The sequence below is a fragment of the Phocoena sinus genome, chromosome X, assembly GCF_008692025.1.
Source record: "Phocoena sinus isolate mPhoSin1 chromosome X, mPhoSin1.pri, whole genome shotgun sequence".
Classification (NCBI taxonomy): Eukaryota; Metazoa; Chordata; class Mammalia; order Artiodactyla; family Phocoenidae; genus Phocoena; species Phocoena sinus.
This window is the reverse complement of record NC_045784.1, coordinates 22,300,841-22,324,951: the sequence shown is the minus strand read 5'-3', so window position 1 is coordinate 22,324,951 and position 24,111 is coordinate 22,300,841. Positions and strand designations below refer to the sequence as shown.

At 36.6% G+C, this 24,111-nt stretch overlaps 1 long non-coding RNA gene across 3 annotated transcripts in view; it reads left to right on the top strand.

The window, feature by feature from the left end:
* LOC116746955 overlaps positions 1 to 24,111 on the top strand; it is a 113,767-nt gene that overhangs the window by 49,271 nt on the left and 40,385 nt on the right. The window contains exon 1 of one of the 3 annotated variants that reach the window (XR_004347930.1): positions 21,694 to 21,817. The exons of the other annotated variants lie outside the window; for them this stretch is intronic. This is a non-coding gene — a long non-coding RNA (uncharacterized LOC116746955). Of the gene's footprint in view, positions 1 to 21,693; positions 21,818 to 24,111 lie in introns of those variants that run through there. 3 annotated transcript variants of the gene reach the window in all.

Sequence of the window (24,111 nt, the reverse complement as noted above, 5' to 3'; positions counted from 1 at the left end):
ATAATTAATTAGCCATGTTGAGCATCTTTTCTTGCGCCTATTGGCCATCTGCAGAATACATCTTTCTATTCCTTACCATGGAAGGAAAGTTTTCAGCATTTTGCTGTTAAGTACAGTGTCTCTGACAGTTTTGTTTTGCTTTTGTAGAAAATCTTTATCATCAGATTAAGAAGGCTGTCTCCAATTCCTAGTTTTCTAAGAGTTGTTTTTTTTTTTGGTAAGTAAGTCATATTTGGACATTGTATTTCATCAAATGCTTTTCCTACATCTACTGATATGATCATGTGATTTTATATTTCATTTGTTTGTTAGTGTGCAAAATGGCATTAATCGATTTTCAAACATGATTCCAATCCTTATCAAGCTACTTAACCATGATACACTTTATTGTATATATTGCTGGATTTAATATGCTAATTTTTCATTTAGGATTTTTGTACCTATGTTTATGAGATTTGCCTGTAATTTTCCTTTTCCATAATATCTTCAAGTCTTCCAAGTTCAAGTTATGCTAAAGTCATAAAAAAGTTGGGAAGTCATTCCTCGTTTTTTTTGTTGTTGTTGTTGTTCTCTGGTAGAATTTATATAAGCTTGATGTCTTTTTTCCTTAAATGTTTAGAAGAATTTATCTGTGAAGTAATGTATACCTGGAGTTTTCTTTGAGAGAAGCCTTTAGTCATTTAACTTAATCTTCCCAATAGATTATTCAAAGGACTTTCTATTTTACTAATTCCTAGTATCTTTATAATTCCTTTTTATTTTACTTTATTTGTGCATAATAAATACGCTGTTCTTTTTCAAATGTCTTGACAAAGTTGTTTCCTCAGGCAGGACCCAGTCAGGAAAATAGCAATCACATTAAGCATTTAAAACAGATGGAATTTAACACAAAGAATTGTTTACATCCCATCCTCAGCCTCAGAAAACCACTGATGCTTTACAACTCTGTAATTTAGATTTGTCATTTCTAGAATTTCATATAAATAGAATCAAGCATACAATACATTATCTCTTGTGCCTGGCCTTGTTCATTCAGTTAAATGTCTTCAGATTCATCCATGTTATTACATGTTATCAGTAGTTCTTTCTTACTGCTAAGTAGTATTCCATTGTATAGACATACCACAATTTATGTATTCCCACTGTTGATGGACATTTGGATTGTTTCCAGGTTTTCACTATTAAGTATAAAGAGTCTATGAACAGCTGAATAGACATATATTTTCTTTCCTCTCAGGTAAATAACTAGATGTGGATTTCTGGGTCATATGGAAATGATATTGAAATTTTAAAGAATTCTTAAGAATGTTTACTTACTTAAGAATGTTTACTGAGTTGTAACTGCTCTTATATTGTTAATACATTAGTGCTTAACACTACTTTTCAGTACTAGGCACTTTTTTTTTCACTGTAACTTCATAGATATGTTTGTGGGCTGTTAGGGAGATGCTGCATCTAAAACCCAGGCCTAATTAGTAAGTGCTAATATAGTCGAAGCAATATCATATGTATTTAATTAATAGTTTTTCATAGCAGTCTAAAAGAGTCTGCATATTATTCTCATTTTTCAGATGAGGTGTAAACTGAGGCAAAATTAGTGTCTTTGGGTAAGTTAATTAACGTTAAGTTGCAGAGCTAGGATTTGAACCAAGTAAGTTGGCTTCCCAACTCTATGTTCGTAAATCTATCCCTTAAATATAGAATAAAACAGGAAATATATACTTGATAGTTGAAACAAGGAAGAAAAAGATACATGTGCTCTCAGCATAAACAGCGGTATCCATTTAAATGAAGTAGATTTCCAATGTGTGATTTTGGTCAATATATGCAAAATAGAGATTAATTAAAGTATACAGACAAAATGTAGAAAACAAGAAGGTTTAGATGTACTTTAAAACTAATTAGTTTTGAATATCATGTTAGAATCAGATAGTTCCCAAATTTAGTAAGCCTGTTTATCCCATAACTCTACCTACCTACCTTAGATATATACGTACCATATATTGCTAATGCATCCATGTGTTATTTTTGGTATTAATTATAATATCCTTAGCATACACTAACAGTATATAATTAATTGATTAAATTTAAATTTAAAAGATGCATACCATATTGTTGGGTTTTCTTCTACTTTTTGCAGTTGAAGTTTGAGCTTCTGTTCAATATGTTCCATGGGTTGTACAGAATAAATGTCTGAACAGCTGTAGCATCTTCACCTTATCTCTCAGCTACTGGCACCAAGGAATCAATGGAAAATCTATAATGTGTTACTGTACTAATCATGATGAGAGGACAAGTTTGATTATGTTTTTCAGAGAAAAAATAATAGTTGGTTAACATCAATTTTGCGATGACATGAATCTGTTTTTTTAAGGAAATGTTAGCAAGTTTTAAAATACGACACCTTCAAGAGGCATATAAAAATAATATTTTGGGGCTTCCCTGGTGGCGCAGTGGTTGAGAGTCCGCCTGCCGATGCAGGGGACACGGGTCCGTGCCCCAGTCCGGGAAGATCCCACATGCCGCGGAGCGGCTGGGCCCGTGAGCCACGGCCCCTGAGCCTGCGCTCCGCAACGGGAGAGGCCACAACAGTGAGAAGCCCGCGTACCGCAAAAAAAAAATAATAATAAAAAATAATATTTTATATTCTAAAATACAGTAACTGCATTATAACCTCTATTTAAACGGAAAGTATGTTACTTACAGTGCTTTACAATTTAACTATCACAGCTCCTATTGATATAGAAGCCTGCCACTGAGATCATTAAAATAGCATCTTTATTAGACAAGTCAATAACAGTTGGATTAATTAGAGACCTATCATACAAACATTTCAGGGAAGAAACATCCCACTCTCATGTACTACCTTAAAGAGGCTGCTTATAGAAAGCAGAGGAGGGATGTGCTTTGTAAAATAGGAATATGAACTACTTAATCAACAATCAAATCTCTGTCCACATATTTTAGCGACTCAGTACTTAGAATAATAAAAAAAACATTACATACTTCTTTCTTTATCCAAGGACAGAATTCCCTCATATTGGTCATCTCTGATTTTATAAACCATACTAGAGAAAAAACATGAAAACGATAGCTAATGTGGTTAAAAAAAAAAAAAAAAAGACATACTAGGCTTTAGCACTGATATTTACTTATTACAAACTGCACAAATTCTCAGAAATATTAAAAATACTCTTTCAGACCAATTATAAAAAGGTACATTAGCTGCACATTTACAACTCACAGAAACCCTGATTTCAGGTTGAAAGAAACCCAGGCAAAAGCTATATGGGATGCCATTTACACACTGTAATAAAAGTGAAATGTAGCTAATGAGCCCTTCCCAATGGTTTGTATCATACTAATTTCTGACTCTGCCTTTATGGCAGCTACTGTTCAGAAAAAGTCCATCCATTCCATATAAATCTGGCCGCTCCCTGCTCCAGTACCATTGTTAGAAAACTCAATTTGAATCAAACCTAATCACTTCTGCTAGCCACAGTGCACTTCCAAACACTCCTCACCCTCCCATACATTCTAGTGTGACTTTGTTTCTTGCATCTTTCAGTCTTCCTCCAATTCAACCACACTCTAATTGGCTGGCGGGGGATTCCACTGTCGCTCAAGCTAAAACCCCCGGCTCATTGAGGACACTGGAAGCTGAGTTTGCATTCTGAGTTTGGTTCCAAGGATACATATTTCCTGGCCTATTTTTTTTAACCCCTATAAGTAGCCAGGTAGAAGGTAAGACAGTGCATGAAACCGTACCTTAAAATACAGCAGATCATTTTTCTGACACAGTTAAATTATTTACTTCCATGCCTGTGGTCAAGAATGGAACTGAAGGCTTGTCTCCACATTTTACCACAAGTAAGTGAGCCATGCATCATCTGGAAGCCCCTTTCAACAACCAGTGGGTTACCACTTTTTAAATGACTTCATGTGACCTAAAGATTTTTTGGTTTCTGGAGGAAATTTAGCAAAGTTTTCTATGGGTAGCAATCCAGACAATTCAATATTGTTTTCTGCTTCTAGATGTGGGGTGTTAGCATCAAATTATTGACGTTTTTTAAAATTCACAAAATACAAAATATTTCTGGAGTGTTACTAATGTACCTGATGCTAGATAACAGAAGAGAAAAATTTCCAGCTTGTGATGTACAAATAAAAGGGAGATATTATTAGCTCTGTGTCACCAAGTTATGGATTTCACTGAGAGTAAACAAAGGACCAGCTTGTGGGATCTCTGGCTGTGTGATGAGTGTGGGAGGGTTACAAAATAACTGACACAAAGTCCTTGCCCTCAAGTAGTTTCCATCTTATGAAGGAGACATTTACATAGAAAATGCATAATGTTTTTCTAAAGTGAGTACCAAATTTGTAACACAGACAACAACTGATAAAGAATTTTAGAGGTGGGGAGAGATGACTGAGACAGGTATTTGTCCCAGTTATAGTTTCACTAGCCATCATCCTCTTCTCTGCCTCTCCGGTCAAAGGTGGGGTGGAAAAGGAAGCAAAAACCCCAATTAGTGCTTAGCTTCAACTGTCAAATAACTTGGAGTGGCTTTGTTCTCATTCATCATAAACACACAGGATGGAGAGGAGATGAAGATGGTGGAGCAACAGGACATGGAACTCACCTCCCCCCATGAACAAATCAAAAATTACATCTACACGTGGAATAGTTCTCACTACAAACTAACTGAAAACTGGCAGAAAGACTCCTATACCACCAAGGCTGAAAGAAAGATCCACATGGAATCAGATAGAAAGGGAAGAGAAGCGATCAGGTTGGGACCTGTGCCCCAGAGAATGGACTCAGAGGAAAGGGGAGATTACACAGGTGGACACCCTCCCTGGGGAGTGAGTGCTTCAAGTCACATATTGGGCACCCCCGCCCTGGGATACAACACAGGGAAGACGAGCCACCTTGGCTGCTTGAAGGGCCAGTGGGACTAACAGGAGGGCTCTGGGAAGTCTGGACTCTGCTCAGGAACAAGCACATGTGTGCATGCTTCTCCTGAAGCAAGACTGAAACCATGGGGGCAGCTGACTTGTCACCCACAACTGCACCAGTGCACACCAAAGCATAAGCCAAGCGAACACTCTGGCCCCATGTACTTCATGTCACAGCTCCATGCTGGAGTGAGCACTGCCGTGAATGCGGAAAGAACTCGGTTACGAAATACAGCAGTGACTCAGACCTGAAACACCATCTGAGGAGAGTGGCGGCAGCCATTACTGCTGAAAGAGGAGAAATAACAACCAATACCACAGAGAATCGAAAAATCCTAAGAGAATACTATGACCAGTTGTATACGCCAACAACCTGGAAGAAATGGACAAATTTCTAGAAACGTACAACCTGCCAACACTGAATTAGGAAAGAACAGACAATCTGAACGACAGATCACTAGTAGTGCAACTGAATTTGTAATTTAAAAAAACAAAAAAATACTGCCAGCAAACAAAAGTTCAGGATTGGATGGCTTCACAGGGGAATTCTACCAAACATATAAAGAATAGCTAATACGTGTCCTTCACAAACTATTCTAGAAAATTAAAGAGAAAGGAACACTCCCAAATTCATATTATGAGGCCACCATTACCTTGACGTCAAAACCAAAGACACTACAAAAAAAGAAAACTGCAGGCCTGTATTTGCGATGAATATAGATGCAAAAATCCTCAACAAAATATTAGTAAATTGAATTCAATAATATATATAAAGGATCATACACCATGATCAAGTGGGATTTACTTCAGGGATGCAAGGACCATCCAATATTGCAAATCAATCAGTGTGAAACACTACGTTAACAAAAATATCACAAGGTCATGTTGATACACACAGAAAAAGCATGTGACAAAATTCAAGATCCATTCATGATAAAAACTCTCATCAAAGTTGGCATTGATGGGGCTTCCCTGGTGGCGCAGTGATTGAGAATCCGCCTGCCGATGCAGGGGACATGGGTTCGTGCCCCGGTCCAGGAGGATCCCACATGTCGTGGAGCGGCTGGGCCCGTGAGCCACGGCTGCTGAGCCTGCGTGTCTGGAGCCTGTGTTTCGCAACGGGAGGGGCCACATCAGTGAGAGGCCCATGTACAGCAAAAAAAAAAAAAAAAAAAAAAAGTTGGCATTGATGGAACATATAAACGTAATGAAAAGCCCATTTATGATAAATCCACAGGTAACATCCTATTCAACAGTGAAAAGCTGAAAGCTTTTCCTCTAAAATCAGGAAAAAGACAGGATGCCCACTCTCGCTGCTTCTATTTAACATAGCGTTGCAAGTCCTAGCCATAGCAGTCAGACAAGGAAAAGAAATAAAAGCATCCAAAGTGGAAGGCAAGAAGTAAAACTGTCACTATTTGCAGATGACATTATGCTATATACATATAACCCTAAATTCTCCATCAAAAATTATTGGAATAAATGAATTCAATAAAGTTTCAGGATACAAGATTTATACAGAAATCTGTTGCTTTTCTAAGACTAAAAATGAACTATCAGAAAGAAAAAGCAAAAAAATACAAAAACAAAAACCCAATCCGGTTTAAAATTGCATCAAAAAGAATAAAATGCCTAGGAATAAACTTAACCAAGGAGGTGGAAGACCTATACTCTGAGAACTATTAAATAATGATGAAGGAATTTGAAAATGATAAAAAAGAAAAAGGAAAGCTGTCTCATGCTCTTGGATTAGAAGAACTAGTATTGTTAAAAAGCACTACAGGGTTAATGCAATCTCTATCTCTAAGATACCTCTAAGATACCCACATTTTTCACAGTTCTAGAAAAAAAAATCCTAAAATTTATATGGAACCACAAAAGACCCCGAATTGCCAAAGCAATGCTCAGAACATTGAACAAAGCTGGAGGTATCTAGCTCCCTGACTTCAGACTATACTACAAAGCCACAGTAATCATAACAGCATGGTACTGGCACAAAAACAGACACATAGATCAATGGAACAGAATACAGAGCCCAGAAATAAATTACATAAATTGATGTACAACAAAGGAGGCAAGAATACACAATGGAGAAAAGACAGTCTCTTCAATAAGTGGTGCTGGGAAAACTGGACATCTACATGTAAAAGAATGACTTTAGAACATTCTGTAACACCATATACAAAAATAAACCCAAAATGGATTAAAGACTTAAATGTAAGACTTGAAACCATACAACTCCTAGAAGAGAACATAGGCAGAACACTCTATGACATAAATCATAGGAATATCTTTTTGGATCTAAGGCAAAAGAAATATAAACAAATGGAACCTAATTAAACTTAAAGGCATTTGCACATCAAAGGAAACCAATGACAAAATGAAAAGACAGCCTACTGAATGGAGAAAATGTTTGCAAATGATATGACCGATAAGGGGTTAATATCCAAAATATATAAATAGCTCATACATCTCAATATCAAAAAAACAAACAACCCAATTAAAAACTGGGCAGAAGACCTGAATAGACATTTTTCCAAAGAAGATATACAGATGTTCATCAGGCACCTGAAAAAATGCTCAACATCACTAATCATCAGAGAAATGCAAATCAAAACCACAATGAAATGTCACCTCACGTCTGTCAGAATGGCTGTCATCAAAAAGAATACAAATAACAAATATTGCCGAGGTTGTGGAGAAAAAGCAACCCTAGTACACTGTTGGTGGGATTGTAAATTGGTGTGGCCACTGTGGAAAACAGTATGGAGTTTCCTCAGAAAACTAAGAAAAGAACTTTCATGTGATCCAGCAATTTCAATGCTGGGTATATATCTGAAGAAAATGAAAATACTCATTTGAAAAGATTGATGCACCCCAATGTTCACAGCAGTATTATTTACAATAGCCACAATACAGAAGCAACCTAAATCCCCATCAACAGATGAATGGATAAAGACGACATGGTGCATATATGTATACAATGGAATGTTACTCAGCCATTAAAAAGAATAAAATTCTGCCACTCACAACAGTGTGGATGGACCTGAACTGTATTATGCTTAGTGAAGTAAGTCAGACAGAGAAAGACAAACACTGTATGTTATCACTTTTATGTGGAATCTAAAAAGTAAAACAAAGGAATGTATATAACAAAACAGAAACAGACTCACAGATATGGAGAACAACAATCTAGTGGCTGCCAGTGGGGAGAGGAAAGGGGGAAGCATCAAGAAAGGGGTATGCAATTAAGAGATGCAGTCTACGATGTATAAAGTAGATAAGCAGCAAGGATATATTGTACAGCACAGGGAAATATAGCAAATGTTTTGTATTAAGTTTAAGTGGAGTATAATGTATAAAAATTTTGTATCACTATGTTGTTACACCTGAAAGTAATATAATATTGTAAATCAACTCTACTTCAATTTTTAAAAAGTTTTTAAATAAACACATAGTATGTCCATTACACAACCCATTTCCATAATGAGTGAAATGCAAGCCTGGCTTATCCTGAAACCACAAGCTTGCCAAACTGATTTAAACAATGAAAAGAAAGCCACTGTCCATGGCGTATTTATTATTTGTGTCTGAATGTGGTTGAAGTACAGATAAAATAACTTTTACCCCAAATTTAAATTTACCTTAACCAGAACCAGACTAGAGTTTTTTCCTAGGGAACCGAAGTGGGTTTTTTCTGTCTTATTTTTCTTTCTTTATTGTTTGTTTGTTTTTGCATTTACTTTCCTCCCTTAAAGAGTAAAGATGCTAAGTGTATGCATACATATGTGTCTTTCTTTCTGGTCATTCAAATATTCTTTAACTAAACAGTACCTGCTATCTATTTTAAATGCCTTTCTTTAAGTTTCCTACCACATATTCTCCCTATGCTCACTTTTTATTTCCAGTCTTGGTCAATTAAACATTTTATTATATATTTTCTAACTGTTGCCTAGCTTTCCCCTTTTCAAAATTACCATATTTAACTTTATCAAATTCTTGACCTGTTTTGATTCTAGTAGACCAAATTCGGGCAACCCTTCTTAATAAAAGAGTGTTGTTGCCCAGAGAAGAATACTTAAACGACCATGAACCTCACCTAGTATGTTCTCACTTCTGAGGAGCTGTCACTGAATTAGCTTTTATTCACACTACAAATACAAATTAGTTATCCCTTTAAAATGGATATCCATCCAAACAGTGGTACAAGGTACCTACCCTACTCCTAGGTTCATATAAACCTAGTAATTGGAATAGGCACTCATAAGGACACAAGAGTGGGTCTCATTCTCTCATCTCCCATTACAGAAACTCATATTCTATCCTTTTACATTTTTTTCATTTCAGAAAAAAATTCCTAAGAATCTTTGTCTGAAACAAGACATCTTATGAAATACCCTAAAAAACTTTCCTATACTTTCATTCCTAAATGATAATAATGATCATGATAATGTTGGATTTGGGGGCCATCTAGTCCCCAATAATATGTCTAAGCATGTTACAGGATAGAGGTCTATATAAGATTTGAATATTGTTTTCAGGTTCGTCCCAATCTCAGAAAGCTGCTCTCTTCCCTTACAGTTATCTTTCTGAATGATAGTCACTAAAACACTATAGCATAGATGGAAAAAAAAAATCAGTTCTTGAGGAATGCAAATTTAATTAACTAGTAATTGTTGGCAGGCTTCTTAAATTCCATAAACCTCAATTTACTCATCTCTAAAGTGAAAAAGTTGAACCACATATTTTTAAAGATATATATATATATATATATATATATATATATATATATATATATATATATATATATACACACATACTGGGAATATCATGGAAAGAGCTGCCATTACTTAGAAGCAAACGTTTTTTTCTTTTTCTTTGATGATTAAGGTCACATATAACCCAGGCCATTAACTTACTTCATTCCCCCAAGTCTCTTCCTCTTGTCCTTATGAATCCCCATCAGATTGGACCATCCAGTGGTCTCATTCCCTCCACTTTATTCCATCATATTTCCTTGCGTCTTCTCAGATCCCTTCCATCCTCACAAGCCCAGCTTCCTTTTCTTGTTAAACTCTTGGTTCAATCTCATTGCCCAACTGGGGTAAGGGGTTTCAGAATGTGAATGAGGAGGCAGGGATGAATAAAATGGTATAATGAAAAAAATCACAAATATTTTTCTTGGTAAAACTGATAATTTAATAATATAACACCAATATGTTTCTATTCTAATAGTGTCTGCCTCTTTTTCCCATCTTACCAGTTTACCTATTGTCCTATCTTTGTTTTGATCAGGACCTAAGAAGGGCTACAGCAACATATGTTAATATCCCATTTCAGGAAATAGGTTAGAAGGTAAATAACATGCCCTACCACATATGATCCTGTGGCAGTCTCTACATTATTTGCCATTCCATTCAAATCCATAAGCATTGATACCAGCATGTCCTGGGAAAATGTGTGTTCCATATCTTTCTTGCTGTTCTCAGTGACTAGCAAACCCTACAGTAGTAGGACATTCAAGCTTTTATTTACTGGGGGAGCAGCACTTTATGAAATTGTTTTTTGCTGATTTCCAGCCCTAATCAAAAGGATGTTTGTCCTCTGCCTTGACTATTCAGGTCTCTATAGAGATAATGACTAATTTTTTTTTAGATAATATGCTAAAGATTATTCATTACTATGCTGTCCATACTAGTAAGAATTTAATTTTAAACAGTCTTCAATGACTATACTAAAAGAATCCAAGTACACAACCATGTAAAAAAATCATAGATTCACCTGAAGGACTGGGAGGGAGGAAATATTTGGGGCTTAAGGAAATTTTCAGGATCCCTCCATTCACATTTCAGAATCCCTCCATTCACATCAATAAGGGGCATGCTTATGAATAAGATTAGCTTCAAGAGTGTTCTTCCCAGAATTAGGACAAAAAATTTTACGATTTGTATGGAAGCACAAAAGACCCTGAATAGCCAAAGCAATCTTGAGAAAGAAAAACAAAGCTGGAGGAATCCGGCTCCCTGACTTCAGACTATACTACAAAGCTACAGTCATCAAAACAGTATGGTACTGGCACAAAAACAGAAATATAGATCAATGGAACAGGATAGAAAGTCCAGAGATAAACCCACGCACCTACGGTCACATAATCTATGACAAAGGAGGCAAGAATATACATGGAGAAAAGACAGCCTCTTCAATAAGTGGTGCTGGGAAAACTGGACAGCTACATGTAAAAGAGTGAAATCAGAACACTCCCTGACACCATACACAAAAATAAACTCAAAATGGATTAAAGACCTAAACGTAAGGCCAGACACTATAAAACTCTTAGAGGAAAACATAGGCAGAACACACTCCCTGACATAAATTGCAGCAAGATCTTTTTTGAACCACCTCCTAGAGTAATGAAAATAAAAACAAAAATAAACAAATGGGACCTAAGTAAACTCAAAAGATTTTTTGCACAGCAAAGGAAACGATAAACAAGACGAAAAGACAACCCACAGAATGGAAGAAACTATTAGCAAATGAAGTGACCGACAGGGAATTAATCTCCAAAACATACAAAAAGCTCCTGCAACTCTATCAAAAAAACAAAACCCAATCAAAAACTGGGCGGAAGACCTAAACAGACACTTCTCCAAAGAAGACATACAGATGGCCAAGAGGTACATGTAAAGATGCTCAACATTCACTAATTATCAGAGAAGTACAAATCAAAACTACAATGAGGTATCACCTCCCAGTGGTCAGAATGGCTATCATCAAAAAATCTACAAACAATAAATGCTGGAGAGGGTGTGAAGAAAAGGGATGCCTCCTACACTGTTGGTGGGAATGTAAATTGGTACAGCCACTATGGAGGAGTATGGAGGTTCCTTAAAAACCTAAAAATAGAGCTACCATATCATCCAGCAATCCCACTCCTGGGCATATATCCAGAGAAAACCATAATTCAAAAAGATACATGTACCCCTATGTTCATAGCAGCACTATATACAATAGCCAGGACATGGAAACAACCTAAATATCCATCAACAGAGGAATAGGATAAAGAAGATGTGGTACGTATATACAATGCAATATCATTCAGCCATAAAACAATGAATACCATTTGCAGTGACATGGATGGACCTAGAGATTGTCATACTGAGTGAAGTAAGTCAGATAGAGACAGATAAATATCTTATGATATCACTCATATGTGGAATCTAATTTTTAAAAATGATACAAATGAAAGTGATTGAGATAATGTTAACAAATAGACAAAAGTTAGAAATTAGAGTTGATTTATAGAGGATATTAATTAATATATCAAATATATGATATCACTAATATGTGGAATCTAAAAAAATGTTACAAATGAACCTATTTACAAAACAGAGAGTCACAGATGTAGAAAACAAACTTATGGTTATCGGGGCGGGGCGAGGGATGAACTGGGGGATTGGGATTGACATATACACACTACTATATATAAAATAGATAACTAAGAAGAACCTACTGTATAGCATAGGGAACTCTACTCAATACTCTGTAATGACCTATATGGGAATAATAGAATCTAAAAAAGAGTAGATATATGTATATGTATAACTGATTCACTTTGCTGTACAGCAGAAACTAACATAACATTGAAAATCAACTATACTCCAATAAAAATTTAAAAGTTTTATTCCAACAAAATGATCAATTAAGTGTTTACTAAGGATGTAGAGAGTGAAGATTTAATGACTACATACACAGAATTTCTTCAATATGAATGTGTGTATACATACCAATTCAAATAGAACGTTCATCTGTACCCTATGCCTCTAAAAGTTTTCATCTACTTTGCAAAGTTTTGTTTTTCTATTCTTCAATAAACAAAATAAATGCCAGTGTAACAAGATACCATAAGGCCAGATTTGCTCTTTGAAGAATTTTACTATCACAGAATCCCTAGTTTATTTCCCCCCTCCTTTACTGGTACCTCTTTCACATTTAGAGTACTTAATCAGTGGTTGAAACTAAACATTAAGTAGGTCTTGCTTCAGTTCTCTACCTTGGAATAAGTTATGTAAATTGACATCCAAAGTGCTTGAAGACTTTGTGAAGAAAAGATCAGGACACACTGAAGACAAACCATATGAGATATAGAGGAAGAGTAGCTTATAACTAAGAGAGATACTTGAAATTCTTGACATTTAATGAATATGTAATGTTTATGTAGATGTACACAATTTTTTCATTGAATCAGTAACTCTGGTACTCTGAATCTGATACCATTAGCATTTAGTTTAAACAGAAATATTTTGAGTTATTCAGTAACAATTCAGCTACCTGAATATGTTATGCAGGAAGCAGAGGAGTTGGTATAATATACCAATATCCATAAGTTAACAATACACATCTAAATTTCTTAAGCAGATTATGATGATGGGGTAGTTCCAGCAATACAAAACAATTGAAATACAAGATATTTGAACTGGATACTTCCCTCCGTTATTGTTTTCTGATATCATTTAAATGATACTGCATTGTTCTTACTCCAGTCTCATTAATGCTCCCCCTTCAACTCTGGTGTATAAAGGCATCACAGCCATCAAAAGAGCAAAATATAATTGTTGATTCTTGCTGCTCCCACCCATAATAATAAAGCCTACTCCACATCAAATCATACTTAGTTTGACCAACTCTCCCAATTTGCCTAGGACTGAGGAGCCTCCCAGGACACAGAACTTTCAGTGTTAAAACCGAGAAAGTGCCAGGCATACCAGGCACCTTAAACGGTCATCCATGTAATTGTTGAAATTACTACCTAGGAGTCAACCTTGAGTCTTCCTTACCCTTAATTCTCCAACTCTGAATTATCAGTACATCTTGAAGCCTCTACCATGAACACATCTCCTGGACTCACCACTTTTTAGCTCTTACCTATAGCCATAACAAGCCAAGCCAGCATGGCCCCTCACCTAGGTTACTGCAATGGCTACTGAAGTGTTCCCTTTCCACCATTGCTCATTTACAAAACTCCCTAGCTCTGAATAAAGGCCTATAAAGGCCATGTGTGATCTCGTTTCCACCTACTTCTCCAATCTCATCTCCTGCTTCTCTTGAACCTTCCACTATGATTCAGCCACACTGGCTTTTCTCCTTTTCCTTAAACATGCCAAGCTTAGTTCTGTCAGGAGGTCTGTGCACTGATGTTTCCATTGCTTCCAGTGATTTTTCCTTGCTCTTTATGCAACTGATTATAGTACCTGCCATATATTCTAAGGTTTCATATCACCTCCCCAAAGAGCCTTCCTTGACCACCCCATGTAAAATTCCATTCAGGTAAGTCAGACAGAGAAAGATAAATACTGTGTGATATCACTTACATGTGGAATCTTAAAAATACAACAAGCTAGTGAATGTAACAAAAAGCAGCAGACCCACAGATATAGAGAACAAACTAGTGATTACCAGTGGGGGTGCGGGGGGGTGCCTGTGTAGGGGAGTGGGAGGTGCAAACTGTGGGGTGTAAGATAGGCTCAAAGATGTATTGTACACCATGGGGAATATAGCCAATGATTTTGTAGTAACTGTAAATGCAAAGTAACCTTTAAAAATTGTATAAAAATTAAAAATAAATAAACCTCAAAATAAAATTCCATTCAGTGACTTTCAGTCATGTCACCATGATCTAATTCTCTACATAAATAGTACTATCTGATATTTTCTTGTTTGTACTTGTTCATTTTATAAGTTAAATTTTAAAAATTATTCAAAATTATGTATACACAATAAGCACAAAACTATTTAAAATATATGCAAAAATCTGCAAAGAAATATTTGAAACTAATACTAATATGTGGCTTTAGGTGGTAAAATCATGGGTTATTTATATTTTCTTATTTATGTTTTGTGCATCTTCCAGAGTCGATTACATACTGTGCTTTCATAATTTTGGAATCAAAATCAAATTTATCATGAAAGCGTTCTAGCCTAGGGCCTGGCCTCTGCCTGGACGCCTTGCTACCTCACCTGTCATGGTTTTGGAGGGCATACCCCCTGCTCCCTTTATTTTCCTTGTGTGCTTCTATCATGGCACTTCTTGGATCATTTACAAGTTCTTCTTTTTCTGTTGGTCTCTCCCTCTCGATTTTGAACTCCACTGAGGAATAGAAAGCAAGGTCTGTGTCTTTGGGGTTGTATTCCTGATACCTACAGCACATATAAACACGCTCTGCCTTTAAACATTTCCATTCCTACCTATGCTGTGCTACTCTCTAACCATAATGAAAAAAGGTTTCACATGTCCACTTCCTATCTACACGTTTGGTTGCACTGTTTTTCTCAGAAAAAGAATATGAATGTATGTCAATAAATTGTCTACACAAGTCATTTGTAACTGCTCAACCTACGGATTCATTCCTCTCTTAAATTAGAAAAATCATACACAGCAAACTGCCTGGGAAGGTTTGGTTTTCCTATATTCTGTTGCATTATCCACGTAAAGAGATCCTGAGTGGATTGATTATGTGTTTCCAAATCTGCCTTCTTTAAATTTTGAGGGTGTCCTATTTAACCACTAAATTGAATGACTTCAAATGACATTCACAGATTACCTCTGACAAGTGCATTAACAGAGAAAAGAATGTTATCCAGGTATCAGACTTCAGAATAGCTTTTGATGATGCGCTAGAGTCTTTTGGGTTTAGAGAAGTAATTGGAATTACAAGGGTCTTATAGACCTTAAAAGTTATGCATAACTTTCCTAAGAGTTAAAAGTGCAAGAGAAAGGAGGATCCTTAGGGAACAATTTCAAATCGTAAAGCACTCAGATACAAAATAGGTAATAAATGGAGAGGTTGGTCAGCATCATTCTTAGGATGGGTTCTGGTTGCTTGTGGAAAAATCCAAATGAGATAAAAGACGCCATATATGTTTACAAGGAATTTGATCTATAGAAGAGTAAAAATAGAATCTGATAGTTTCAAGGAGTCTATTAACACAGACAACAAAAACCCACTTGCTTTCTGACACCCAAAATTCTTCTAAAAGGATCAAAGCCTTTAATTACATATTAAGAGGTAAAGCTCTCTGCTCCTAAAGATTGTTACAAGTTGATATAAATTCACACTAACATCCAAATAACTGATATTATAGTCTTTCTTGTGAGCAGTTTATTTTTTAAAAATCCACTGGCTTCCTGCTAAGATTTTTTTTTTAAATGAGGTCCATAGAAGAAGATTTAGAAAAAAAAGGAAAGAAAATGATTTCTAATCCTATCACACAAGATTAAAACTTTGAAATCTCGGTATTAAGACTTCTGAAATTAATATGTCTTTCTGTCTCTTAATTTGTCTTTCTCTTCACTGAGCATGCACAGGAAACAACACAAAAAGTTATGAATATCTAGTGATGTGGACAGATATAAATCTATCACAAGACAATACTGCAAATCCTGTGACTGCTATGTAAATCATTTGCCACTGACTACCATACAGGAAATGCTAAAAATATTAGCAATTCTATCACTCTAATTTATATCTAGTGCCATGAATGTAAAAGAGAGGTGGATAACTAAACTTTTCTTGGAAAATTAGGCAAGGTGATGTATTGTTGGGGCATACAAATGAGTAGGAGGTTCCTGAGTAAAGAGTGGGATAAAGGCAATTCAAAAGAAGCAACAGGATTATGAAATGTGGAAACTTGGGGAGAAGTTAAAACATAGCGTGTTTAGGGGAAAATGATAGCAGAGAGGGTTACAGATACAGATAGGAGAGAATTACACTGCAAAGAAATGTGTTTCTGTATGGAACTGGAGGAGTGTATGTTTATTCACCAGGAAACTGACAGCAATTTGAAGATAAGATTAGAAGTTTTTAGATAATTAATCTGGTAGAAAACTAGAAGATGAACTTAAATAAAGGGACTTAATGTTAAGAAGACCAGATAAGTATCTTAAAATATAACTATAAAAATTAGCGCTTCTGAGATAGCTTTGAATTCTTTTCCCTTAACATTATTTATATTTATGGAGCCTTTTATTATCAGACCATTTCTTTCTCATTTCATTTTGCATTTGTTTTTCCTTATACAAAATCATGAAATCAATATTTTTTCCAATCAAGCATGCATATAAGGAATTAACTAAAAATCACCTTTTAAGACAATACAAAATATCCATTTAGTAGGAAAGAATACTGAGGAAAATACTAACATTAAAAAAAAGACTGATAGGGCTTCCCTGGTGGCGCAGTGGTTGAGAGTCCGCCTGCCGATGCAGGGGACACAGGTTCGTGCCCCGGTCCGGGAAGATCCCACATGCCGCCGAGCGGCTGGGTCCGTGAGCCATGGCCGCTGAGCCTGAGCGTCCGGAGCCTGTGCTCCGCAATGGGAGAGGCCACAACAGTGAGAGGCCCTCGTACCGCCAAAAAAAAAAAAAAAGACTGATAGCAAATAAAAATTAAGCCCTCTAAATTTATCCATGCTATGCACTTTTGATTACCATACTAAAATGGCGCTTTGTGTAAGCAACTAGCTTTGTGTAAGCTAGTTTCAAATGGTGTTTTTTTCACAATAGTAATTTTAATTTCCACTGACATAAGAAGGATGAATATTTTGAGAACTCACTCAAGATCTGATATTACCCCTTAACTTGCTATATTATTCTTTAGAACTTTGAGTGAAAGTAAATATGAGACATAAATACCATTTCCTTTATCTCTATATGAGGTTTTTAATCTTACTTGCAAAATAGGAAGTATGCTTATCCCTGAGGGTAATTAACTGTGTTATTTTAGAACAACTATAATAAACATAGGGAAGGAAACACATCTCTAGGTCTCTGCTTGAAGACATCAGAGAAATACCAAGGCAGCGAGGACCTCAAGGGTTAGAGAAGGAAATCCAGAGTAGGAAGCCTCAAATCCCATGCTGCATTTCCTAACTGAGAAGCCAAGCAGGAAGCAGTGACTGAGAGGATGGGAAGGTGAGCAGAGCTTCTAGTGGTTTTATATAGCTAACAGGGCAAAAACTGAGGTTGCGGCCCACAAAGGATGAGGGTCCCTGACAATAACTCCAGACATACAGTTGTGATGGCCAAAGAACTAAGAGTGACATAGAAATAGAGTAGCCTGTACAAATACTAAAGACCTGTTATGAATCAGCAGGATTTAAGACTGTTCGTTTACCTGCCCCAAACATCACATGTGCTGGAACCTAAAGCAAGTTCTCTCAGGAGGAAATCATTCACTGATTCAAATTATTTCTACTGCATTTTCTATATGATGTCCCACAATCCATAAAAATAAACAGGCATATGAAAATTAGGCCAAATGAACAAAGAAGCAAGAGGACAAATGAAGCAGAACCCAGGAGATCCAGATATTGAGGTTGTAAGAGGTTGACTTTAAAATGACTGTAATTAATATGTTCAAGAAAATAGTTGACAGAGTTTCAGCAGAGAACAGCACACTATGAAAAAAATTAAAATCTCTAGAACTAGAAAAGGCAAAAAATGAAATCAAGAACTCCATGAACGTGTTTAACAGCACATTAGATACAGTTGATAAAAAAGGTTTGGCAAACAGGAAGATAGATCTGTGGGAAAAAATGCATGCGGAAGAATGGAGAGAGACGAGGGATAGGAAATACAGATGAAACCGTAAGAATCATAAAGGACACGCGGGAAACGGTCTAACATATGAGTAACAGAAATCTCAGAAAGAGACAGAAAGGGACAAGAGCAATATTTGAATAAATAATGACTAAGAATTTCCCCAAATTCATGGACATCAAGCCACAGATTCAAGAAACACTCCAAACACCAAGAAGGAAAAGTACAAAGAAAATCACTCCAAGTTTTATCATAGTAAAAATGCCAAAAAATAGTTAAATTATAAAAGCAACAAGAGGGTCAAAGACACAGTGCCTTTAAAGGGGCAAAACTAGGACTAACAGCTAACATCTCAACATTAACAGTCAAAGCCAGAAGACAGTGGAATGAGTCTTCAAAATGTGAAAGAAAAAACTGCAAGCAGAGAACTTTATACCCAGAAAAAACTGCCCTTCAAATAGTAAGGTAAGATAAAGACATTCTCAGAGATACAAAAAGTGAGTGGAATCATCTCTAGAGGATATGCAACAATAAAAATATTAAGGGAAATACTTAGGCAGATCAAAATGAACTCATATGGAAGCAGGAAGAAATAAAGTGTTACCAAAAAATTAAATCAATAGTGGCCATTTAAAAAATAAAATTTAAATACTGTGGTGTGTGGTCTAAAATACATATATAAATTATAAAATTACATAAAAATGGTAACAAAGTATGAGAGGATAGTGAAAGGAGTTAAAGTATTCTATGGTCTTTGTGTCGTTCTGGAAGTGATTAAAGTACTAATTTGTGATGGACTCTAATGAATCAGTGATCAATGTTGTAATCACTAAAATTAATACTCAACGAAGTTTAAAATATGTATAAGCTGATACAGGGGAAACGGGCTATGTTTAAAAAACCAAAAGGAGGAGAAAGGAATGAAGAAAAGGTGGGGGAAATTAGAAAGTATATGGTTTGATAGTTGATTCAAACCCAAATATATCAGTCATTACATTAAGTACAGTGAGTGGTTAAATGTTGATTGGGTTTGAACCAAGTTTGGAAGCAAGGAGCAACTGTGGTGATATATATAGAAAGAGATAGAATACCACAATGTCAGAAAATATTAAGGAAGAGACAGTTCTGAGATGCAAAGCAGAAAACAAACCAGTTACGCAAATGAAGATTTGTATGGCAGGTTGGGGAGAGGATGGCAAGAACATAAAGTAGATATGAGACCTTGAAGCTACTCTAAGATTGTGTATTAGTTTGCTTGGGCTGCCATAATCAAGTACCACAGAGTGGGTGGCTTAAACAACTGAAATTTATTATCTCACAGTTCTGGAGGCTGGAAGTTGAAATCAAGGAATCAGCAGGGTTGGTTCCTTCTGCAGGCTGTGAGGGAAGGATTTGTCCCAGGCCCCTCTCCTGGGTTTTTAGATGGCCATCTTCTGCCTGTCTCTCTTCACATCATCTTCCCTCTATACACGTCTGTGTCCAAATTTCCTCTTACTATAAGAACACCAGTCATCTTTGACCACAGCCTACCCTAATATCCTCATTTTAATTTGCTTATCTTTGTAAAGACCATATCTCCAAATAAGGTCACATTATGAGGCACTAGAGGTTAGGACTTCAACCAACATATAAATTTGTGGTGGGACACAATTCAATCCATAACAGAATGTTTATCATTGATGTAGTGGTTAGAAAATAAAATGTGTTTGGAATGCTATACAAGCCAATAGAGAATGTTAGTAGAAACATAAAAATGTTACTAGAGATATTTAATTCCTGTGTACTTGGGTATGAGCAGAATCTGCCATCATCAGCAGTGAATCAGCTTAAGGACCTTTTATTTGTACACAATTCTGGGTTCCACACAGAGGAAAGATTTCAAAACCTTATGGAGGGTCAGTGCAGAGCCCCTAACTATTAGTGGACATCTGTTACTCTCATTTCCGAAGAACAAAAGATATGAATTAGTTCAACCGATGAAAAGATATTTACTGTTCCCTTCCCCATGCCCAGAATATACTTCATACCCACCTCAAAAGTGTTCACTAGATTTCTATAATTCCATCCAGACATCTTACTCTTCATGGCATTTTAATGACACAACAATTAGACTGATATACACTAACTTCTTTAAAGTTTTATTTATGTTAAATAACTGTTCAAATATCTATCGATCCATTGGACTTTCACACAACACCTTAATACAACCACATTAAATGATACTTTTGTTCTCCAAAGTGGATTGTGTGTAATCCAACAGGCTTGCAAGATATTCACTTTGTGAAAATGCAGTTTATATTGCTATTTAATTCTAAAAATAAGAAATTAAGCTTTATTGATATTTTTAGATTAATTTGAGTAATTTTGTCACCCTATATTGGTCACATGTCACAGGTGGTATGTGAACTACCTTGAGGGCAATGGTAGAGTTCCATAATGAGAGGGATTATAGTAGCCATGCCCTCCCACCTCTGTTCATCTAAAGCATCTTGAGACAATCTGTAGCTTTCGTGTGCCTAGTTAAGATTCATTGATTATTTTGTCTAGTTTTAACCAATCTAACCCTTTGAAAATGGATGTGACCTAGTAAGATATCTGAAAAGTAACATTAGAGTGAAGATATGAAAAATTCAAGCACAAGCAAAGAACAGTAAAGTGGCAGAGCTGGCACCTCTAGCAAGGGTTTCTCGTCTGAGATAGGAAGGAAAACAACGTCAATTGTTTCTGATCAAAGTTTTAAAAAACACAAATCCTGGAGAATACTATTAGAAGAATGAATTTACGTTCATTACTGTTCACAGTGACCTCTGACCTGAAGGTATAATTTGCCTTGAGATATTAACTAATAAATCTTTCAAGCCATAAAAAATTATAAGACACTAAAATACTAAGCATCTAGAACATGAAAACAAACCTCTATAATTGGTAATAAAAAGCTTTTTATGTACATTAGTGACAACATTATTTAAAATAATGTTAAGTTGATGATTACCTTCTTTTCCATTTCTTTTTTGGTGTTTTTCCAAAAATGCATATACTATTATATTACATGTGTATATAAAGCATAATTAAATAGCTACAGTATATTGAGATGCTGTAAACTGTTTTGCTGGCATTAGGGTCTGATAAAACAGTTGGGAGATCTATACTCTACGTATGCCAAGTTATCGGCAAACCCTTCACCGATCACACGAATCGAGCAGTGACCTGCAGGAAGTGCAGCAGAGAGCCAAGAGGATCACTGGCTGTTCCATGCATCGGGAGGTGAGGTACAAAACCCGTGTGATGTGTTCCAATAAGAGCAAGGATGCCAATGGGGGAGAAGTGGAGGCAGCAAGGTTGGTAGTAGTAGGACAATAACAGAGAGCAGAAGACTAGATCAAGAGCAAGCCCTAGGCCACTGTATGAGATTTGTATTAGCTCTGAATGAAATGGAAAAGCCATTGGACGATAAAGAGAAAATGAGTGACATAATTGAAAAGGACTGACATGTTTCAAAAGTATCACTCCGGCCTCTTGAGTCATAAATAAGTCGTTTGTGGACGGGGGGTGGGGGGGGGAACTTAGCAGGGAGTCCATTGCTTTTCTTTTTTTTTTTTTTTTTTAATTTATTTATTTTATTTATTTATTTTTGGCTGTGTTAGGTCTTCATTGCTGTGCGCGGGCTTTCTCTAGTTGTGGCGAGCGGGGGCTACTTTTCGTTGCAGTGCGCGGGCTTCTCATTGCAGTGGCTTCTTTTGTTGCACAGCACGGGCTCTAGGTGCACGGGCTTCAGTAGTGGCACGCAGGCTCAGTAGTTGTGGCTCACGGGCTCTAGAGCACAGGCTCAGCAGTTGTGGTGCATGGGCTTAGTTGCTCCGCGGCATGTGGGATCTTCCCGGACCAGGACTCGAACCCGTGTCCCCTGCATTGGCAGGCAGATTCTTAACCAGGGAAGTCCCGAGACCATTTCTGAAAGTGTAATAATCTGTGTGAGAGATGGTGATGACTGGACTAGGGTGGCAGCAGTGGAAGTGGTGGGAAAAGGTTGAATTCTGGACATATTTTGAAAATAGAACCAACAGTATTTGCTGAGGAGCTGAGAGAGAAAGAGTGAAAATCAAAACTCCCTCTAAGGTTTGGGGCCAAAGCAACTCAACTTGAGATTGGGAGGAGCACATGTGGGGGGAGGGGGAAAGTTGTCAGGGAGGATGGTGGAGGGGTAGTTTGGAAGCACCAGTGAGGAACAAGGAGGGTACCCATCTCTTGGACCATGGTACAAGCATGGGGTTTGTGAAATAACAGAGCAGTAAAGAAGGAAGTTGCAGAGGAAGTATGTTCTCAGGGAAAAGTCAGGCTTGGGATAGAGTAAGAAGATGAAAGGACAGTTTTAGAAAGAGACTTAGTATCTGTATAACTGAATCACTTTGCTGTACAGCAGAAATTAACACATTGTAAATCAACTATATACTTCAATAAAAAAGTCATAACTTCTTCCAGGGCTTCCCTGGTGGTGCAGTGGTTGAGAGTCCGCCTGCCGATGCAGGGGACACGGGTTCGTGCCCCGGTCCGGGAAGATCCCACATGCCGCGGAGCAGCTGGGCCCGTGAGCCATGGCCGCTGAGCCTGCGCGTCCGGAGCCTGTGCTCCGCGACGGGAGAGGCCACAACAGTGAGAGGCCTGCGTACTGCAAAAAAAAAAGGGAATTAGGGTATACAGAGTTATGACATATGGAATTTTTTTCTGATGCAGGAATAACATGAGCTCCAGAGACCAGTGGAAAGGATTGGGGGAGGTGGGCTTTAGGATATGAGGATAGGCTAGGGGATGTACAGACTCACGTGGGGATGAGAGGGTAATGAGGGGTAACCTTGTTTCTTCTATCACTGATATAAAGAAATTAAAGGGCATCATTTAGTAATTCTAGTGATCTAATATTTTGGTAAGTGATATTATGATGTCATTCGATTGAAATATAATGTGTACCATGGTTTTTGAAATATAAATTTCCAAAGAACCCCTGAGGATGAACCATGTGAAGGAGTTGGATAAGAATAACAAAACACAGACCCTCACCTTCAGTGAAATAATAATTTAGTTGGGGATTTAAGCCAAATAAATGAGAATTTCTATAATGGACTATTTTATAAAAATGAAAAATAATATGATTCACTTAAGGCTATATTTATTTAAACAAGTACCACATGGGTGGTATATTTAAGAAGCTACAAGCTCAGAGGAGAGATACATAACTGTGGTCTGGGGTTTCCTGAAGAGTTGTCTTGAAAATAGTGACAAATAAGCAATGAAAAGGGGGAGAACAAATTCCAGGCAGAGAGAAAGATAAAAATTTAAGGAACTTTTCTGAGTTTCTAGGTAGATGTTCTTCCCTCTATCTAAAGCATAAATTCTCCATAAATATCAAAATATTTCACCAGTATGATTATTAACTATTGGATGATTATATTCCTTTTCTAGTATATTAACCAGCTTGTCTCTACTGTCATAGCCATACATTTTTATTTTTAATTATGCTACTGACATAAAAAAAAAAATCAGAAAGCAAAGAGAGCAGATGT